At 41.1% G+C, this 7,139-nt stretch overlaps 1 pseudogene; it reads right to left on the bottom strand.

Moving 5' to 3' along the window:
- LOC108769138 (uncharacterized) overlaps window positions 1–6,912 on the bottom strand; it is a 48,361-nt pseudogene extending 41,449 nt beyond the window's left edge.
- Between the last annotated feature and the right edge of the window lie 227 nt (window positions 6,913–7,139).

The following is a 7,139-nucleotide window of genomic DNA, read 5'->3' as shown; positions in this document are numbered from 1 at the left end:
GGCGAAAGCGCGGCGGCTGTACGTTCGCTCGCGAATCACTGGAGTCGAAGAGCTATACGGAGTCGTATTGCCCGTTCTCGCATTCACGCTGCACTCGTTGCCAGTCACGATGACATTACGAATCCGCATCCCGTTCGGAGTAACTTCCACGGAGTACTTCAGTGTTGGATCTAAACAGCATCTATCTTCGAAAGACTGCAAAATTTTTTTCTCGGGAACAGAGGTCCAAGGAAAGTCCAATTGTGTGAATCTTAACGTAATAACGAAGGCATTTTTACACGGAAGGAACAATTATGCTAAGATATCTAAAAATTTAGCTAGACATAGATCTAAAAATAATTTTGTTGGATTATGAAAATAATAGGAATCTCTCTCTCTCTCTCTCTTGCATACTGAAAAAATTGATTGAATTAACTCTAAAGTATATAATATACAGGTAATAATCAAACTAGTAAAATATGAATAATCCATAATTTTGGTGACAAATTTGCAGATTGCATACATTATGGATAAATTAACCAAACACATTTGGTTATACAAATTCTGCTGAAAACCAGATTTTTGGTTGAAATACCAGATTTAAATATAATAACTAGAAATTCGGTTTAGTTCTATCAATATTCCTATAATCATATTATACATATCACGCTAATCCAACCATGTTTGTAGTCATAATAATCAGAAACTTACAATTAGATTATTACTATGTAACCAAACTCTAACCGGTGTCATACCTAAATGTTCTGGTTGCATATCAAAATATTTATTATAATGATTAGAAGTTCTGTTTACTTCCACCAAAACTTATTTAATTGAAGATGTTTGAATTCAATCTCAGATAGATAAACAGATGTCTTCTAGGTTTCTATAAAAGACAGATATCTTGCCATGTCTTATGATAGCATTTTTTACAAAATGGTACATTTTAGGGATCTGAAAGATATGTGTAAGAATGTTTGTAGTTGACTGAACTTAAACAGTGAATCAGTATTTTTTTCTTCTACGTCTAACTGTCATATACACGAGTTGTATAGATGCTAAATTAAGTGCTGCAACTATGGATAATCTACGGTAGACACTAGCGTGTCATTTTATTAAGTTGCATGATGAATGCATTTTTTTCTGCATTAGGACACATCATTGCGCGCATGTGTGCGGGCTTTATAATAAATTGAGGAAACTGCCGTGCGTGACAAGCGAGTTTATACGTAATATTGTTTGGCCAGGCTACATTCTAATGCGAATCAAGAGCAAAGCTAATTTTAAGGCCGCGAATACACGCTGTGTGGCGCAACGCGAAATTACTAATATGCCTCTTCTGTCTCTATGAAATACGAGAATTGCATTTGTGTTGCCGCGCAGTACGTTGCACATGCTCGCGGGTACGCATACACACCTACATGCACCAAACTTCAAGTTCCTCGCCAAGCGATTTCCATTAATCGGGAGTGAGATCGATCATGCTTCATATTTTTAGACGCTCGTGTCCTAGAGCGTATTCTTTCAAGATAGCGCCTCGAAACCTACCGGTAAATCTTATTTCCATTTACAGCGCCTCCGAGGATCGTTAGAGCGTTGCTCGGCAAGTGAAGTTCCGCCCATGTAAAGGTCGCGAGCGTTTCTCAGGAACTGCCGATTGGTTACGTGGTACGATCGATGCCGCGATTCCCAGGAATCCCCCGGACGTGCCCGGTTCACCTCATCATAATCGGCAAATATTTATTCGCGACGCGGATAAATAATTAATTAACGCGGCCAACGAAGGATTGGACGGCGAACGGAACAGCTGTCGGCCGCGATCCTCCTTCGATCCCACTCGTCGCTTCCTCCCCCTTTTATTCGTGGCAGAGTCTAGTCTAGTAGAAGACAGCGGGGCTCGTTTGCCACGGAGGGGGTAGCCACCCCTAATGCGGGAGAGGTAATTATTATACGAACCAATCGATACTTCGATGAACGAATCGCCTTCTAGCCCCGAGGAAAAAAGCGCGGCGCGCTTCGACGAAGTCGACGGTATTCGAACAGCGAGTCGTTAACAACCGTTCGCTTCTCTCCGTGGAAACTTCTACGCACGTTGTTGCACGACGATAAATCATTGCCCCTGTTACAATGGACACAAAGGAGCTCACGCGCGCGTGTATTGCAGCGCGTGTGCGTGTCTGCGTGACTTGGAACGTACGGATTTTGTAATTGCTTAAGCAAATTTACGAACGCGTTTTACCTTTGATAATGGTATAAGCAATTCCAAAACTGTTAATTTAATAATCGCAAGTAATTACAATATTAGTCAAAATGATAAGACTGATGAATAGCGTAACAACAGAACGTAAAGACAGAGAGAATTTAATGACGTATATCAATTGTTTGACGTCGTTTTAACAAGATTCAAAATTGTAAAAGAAACAAGTGCTAATTATATATGCAAAACGTAATTTACGGCATTAGTAGTAAATCTGTTTATTTGAGGTCGTCATCGTTTTACATATTTATATTAACATTGGGAGAATAATTGAAACGAAGAAATTATTTCAACATTGCATACATTGGCGCACATGGTGCCGGCGCGGAGCCAGGCAAAACTATTAATAATGCCGATAATTACCAATTATTTTTAAAAGCAGTAGGGCCGGAGTTAATTTGAGCATGTGAGCTCATGCACTCCTACACCGACACCTCGTAGTATACACAATGCAATATGCATGCTGCGATGTGTATTATTCGAATAAGATATATTACTTTGCTTATTTCTATTGCTATTTTATACAAATGGAAGTTTAACATTTTAGAATGAACTGTGACTAAAGATTACATTTATAATATCTTGTTTAGATTTTATATTTAAATTTTTATATTTAGCTCGTGTTTAGATTTTTAAGTAAAGTTCACTCGAAATTATAAGAACCGTAAAGACGGTTTATATATTTTTGTTTTATTACTAATTAAAAAATATAACTAAAGAAAAGTTACAGTATAACTAAAAATGCTTACAATGTATAATTAAAAAAAGTTATAAAAGAAAAATAAAGGTTAGAATGAATACATAAGAATGTTGTTAAAAATGTAATGTTTTCTTTTCATTATTGAAAGTGAATATATTTGTTATGTTTCGACTGTCTTAAATTATAAAGTTAAAATTAGGTTTTTATGAGAGAAGAGTAACGGATTATAGCCAGGGTTATTCGATTCCGAATCGGTTTTTTTCCCTTTTTTTTCAAGAAAATCGATTCGTTAAAAGATTCGGATTCACAAATCGATTTTTCGTTGCGCAATTTTACTATGTCGTTTATTTTGATGAAAAATCGATTTCCGATTTTTCTCAGTACAGCCTGCGGCGAGATATGTTACATGCGATTTATAATAAATTACTAGATATTTTAAAGCGCGTCAGATTCCCACCTGACTGCTCTGTATGTATTATTTTATTCTTGTTTAACATTCGGTGAACAATAAGGATAAAAAGATACCTACGTAGTACGTGGGTGAGAATCTGAAGGTCAATCATGTAACTTTTCCTAGGGCGGAAATGTGAAAAGCGTATAAGTTCTCGTAAATTTAACATTTTTTGCTGAGACACCTTATAAATTTTTAAATACTCAAAAATTGATAATTAATATAATATTATAATATGGTGTACATTAGACTTCTATTAAAGAAGATCTTATCTACATCGAGAAAAAAAAGTTGTATCAGCAACTATATTTTCTTCAAAGATACCAGAAGGTTTACGGGTTATCGTCGTGTCTTTATCTATTGTTAATGTCAACGTTTCGTGAACCTTGCTGCGTTCACTTCATCAAGGAGCGCACTGATACTGTCGGTTGGCATTTAGATCGCGCGGAATGATGAGCGTGAATAAGCTGAAAATCGACCGAAATGTGCAGATCTCACAGAGTTCTGTTATAGAACAATCGATGCTGTCGGGGATATAAAAGTGCGTATTTATCTCCGCATAACCGATTACCTTCGACGTGATACGCACCGAGCGCCTGCGCCAAGTTACATTCGTTACGATATGAAACCGGCCGGTCCCACAGCCCTGTCTGATTGCCGGTTAAAAGATCAGCGGACTGTGACAGGGCCGTTTCTCTCTGGCGGGCGCGGAAGGCGTACCGGTGACACACGAGGACGAAGAAGCAGCGAAGGCGGGAGGAGGGTCTTCGAGGATTCATGGTCTCTAATTTTTACGGTGTAACCAACATGCGCGTCCCGTGCCATCTATATTTACAAGTACAAGTAGCCGGTCATTAAATCCGATAATTAATCACAATCGTCTCTATTAACGGGAAGACTTAATTGCTGTTATCCGCACGGCGCTCCACTAAAGAAAAAAAGAAGAAAGAGAAAGAGAGAGAGAGAAAATCATTGCAGCGGGGGCGGAGTTGATGAAGGGGCTGACCCAGGATGTACCTAAAGAATAGGCCAGTCGATCCGTAGGACGTATTTTCCCTGCGCTTCGAATGGTCAGCTACTGCTTGCCGTGCGAAACCGACGACGAAGTTTTACAGTTAAAGACTATGCTGGCAGTGTACAACGAACCCCTCCGAGCGTACGGTAACTTCGCACTTGCTTCTGAACGCTAGACTCTATGTGTATCGACCTCCGTACGAAAGTTTTTCGAAAGACATTTCCCACTTTTCCTTATGCCTCATCAATCGCGCACGTGACTTCCATCCGATCTGCACGTTCGACAGTCGTGGCCGCGGCTATTACCGGACTCATTAGCCGATCGCAGCGTTGTACCGCGTGCCGAAATATTTTTGCCGAAGTAATTATGGCTCGGCAACGCGCCGGCGCCGCGGCTAATTCGCGAGGTATCGCGAAAGTGGACGCCAGGCGAAGTCACCGCAGCTGCAGCAACACCAACACTAGTACCAGCACCAGCAACGGCAACAGCAACGTGGCGGTATATGTGGCGGTTAAGACCCGCAGTTACGTCCGCGTAACTCTCGCAAGCCGAGAGTCTCGACCGTGGTACCACGGCAACGGAATATGGCCACACGCGTTTGCTCGTATATAACTATATATACACATATATATATATATATATATACACACACACCTACACATACACACGCACACGTGTATACATATACTTATATGTAGAATGTACGTGGCTTCTCTCGCACGTAGCTTCACTCGCGCGCGAATGCCGCACGCACACAAACGCGCTCGGCTCCTTGTACGTGGCCATCTACTTACTTTAGTGGTCAGTGCGGAAGAAAAGAATTAGCTAGACGGGGGCGCGTCTCATCTAGGTCACCCACACAGTCGCGAACGGTCCAGTACGTACAAGTTCGCGCACACACACTCGCCTGCACCCGAGGAGCCTCATTACGGGAGCACGGTGGCGAGGGGATGTGCAGCAAAAGAGGCGAGCGTTAATTAAGAACAGACTCGCCACCCTCTAAGTAAGGAGCACTGACCAACCCTGCTCCGTACTCTGCCATCCCCCGTGTTCTCCTTCGACCGCCACCTTCCGCCGTTCCTCTATTCCTTCATGGTCGTCTTAGCCACAGCCTCGCACCCTCCCCGAGCTCCCACTACGAGAGGAAAAACCGAGAGGATCGGTGCGAGGGAAGCTGAGGAAAGTGAGGGGTAGGACGGAGGGAAGGATAGAGAAAAGGGTAAGAGAAAGGAAGGATGGGAGAGAAAGCACTTACGTTTCTTAATATTGTCGGATTAGACAGTTTGGACGCGACTTCATACGTATCGCGATGATTAGAAAATAGCACGGTGTCAAAAGGATATTTTATCAAAAAAGAATGTTGTATTAATTTATCGGCATTGTTTCACGCGCTTCGAAAACGTTCCATTATTCTTTTGGTTTCCGCGGTCGCTTCTCAGTCTCGGTTATGATTTTTATCCATTCTCTCTCACGTTCTGTCTTTGCTCTTCCCTTTTCCCTGTAAAAGAAAGGGTTCCGACGTGTGAAATGTCTCCTTCGGCAAAGGGGAAGAAGACAACGAGCGACCGAGATGGGAGTTGGCAGAGAAGGATGACCGTGAAGAAAATTAACTAAGATCCCGCAATATGCTGCATTGACCGTAGCACTGTCACACTCTTAGAAAGAAAGAGAGAGAGAGAGTTCTTTATCTGAAGATTTTGTCGTTTTCCTCTAATCGCTTTCCACGCTGCTGATCTAGCAGAAGAACGCTATTGATTAAACAGCTGTTTGGGAAATAACATATGACAATTCTTGAAGAAATAACTTTGATTTCGAAATTAAGGGGATTGGAGAGTCAGATTACTCGAAATTTTTGACTGTAGAAAAGAAAATTCTGAAATTTTTTATCGTTTTAATAATTATGTCCTTTATATTGATGAAGTAAATGGTTTTTTATCACTTCATTTTTATAGTAATTTATTTGCATGGTCCTTTTAGTTAGTAAAATACGTTAGTACTACTAGTATTAAAAGTGAATTAATTATTAAATTTAGAATATATTCAATTAGTAATGCGAATTTTTTTTGAATGATAGGAATGTCTATAAACTTATTTCGTTTTATAAGTGCTATGCCTTTTTGACAAACATTGACATCGTTACTAAACGAGATGTGTCTCGTTAAGTTAAATAATTTTCTTCAGAAATTACTAAACGAGTGTGCTCCTAAATCATGACGCAGCAATGATCAGTCGATCTCGTTCTGACGACACGAAAGCACACATGTTGCCAATGTTGCACAATAGGTGTTCTTCTTAGAGGCCAAAAAAAAGTCACCCAACTGTTCATCCCTCCCGTCAACCATAAGCTGGCCTGTACTGGGGGAGCCGTGGCCGATTGTTTCCAACAGGTTTGTCAGCTTTTGTTTCAGTCCGTTCTCATGGGCGGCGGAACTGGTCATTGCTCGAACCCCAAAAACGGTTGAACAATGACCCTTAGGGCCGTTACATTGCGCTGCAATAACGACCCCCATTACCCCGAACTCAATGAGAGTGAGATCTGGACGGGCTGAGAATTAATCCAACGAATCCCAACGGCAGACGGATGGATGATGAATTTAAATAACGCGATGCGATCTTGTGAAACTAGGGTCTCTATTCTCTTTTGCCCCCTCCCCTCCCCTTTCTCTTCTACCTTTCTCTCTGTCGCTGATGAAAGATATTTTTTAGGAGATTCGTTCTCTTGCCAAACGTAATTATA

This window comes from Trachymyrmex cornetzi, unplaced genomic scaffold (assembly GCF_001594075.2).
Source record: "Trachymyrmex cornetzi isolate Tcor2-1 unplaced genomic scaffold, Tcor1.1 scaffold859, whole genome shotgun sequence".
NCBI classification, from domain to species: Eukaryota; Metazoa; Arthropoda; class Insecta; order Hymenoptera; family Formicidae; genus Trachymyrmex; species Trachymyrmex cornetzi.
The sequence above is the reverse complement of the archived record's forward strand: the minus strand, read 5'-3'. Positions and strand labels throughout refer to the sequence as shown.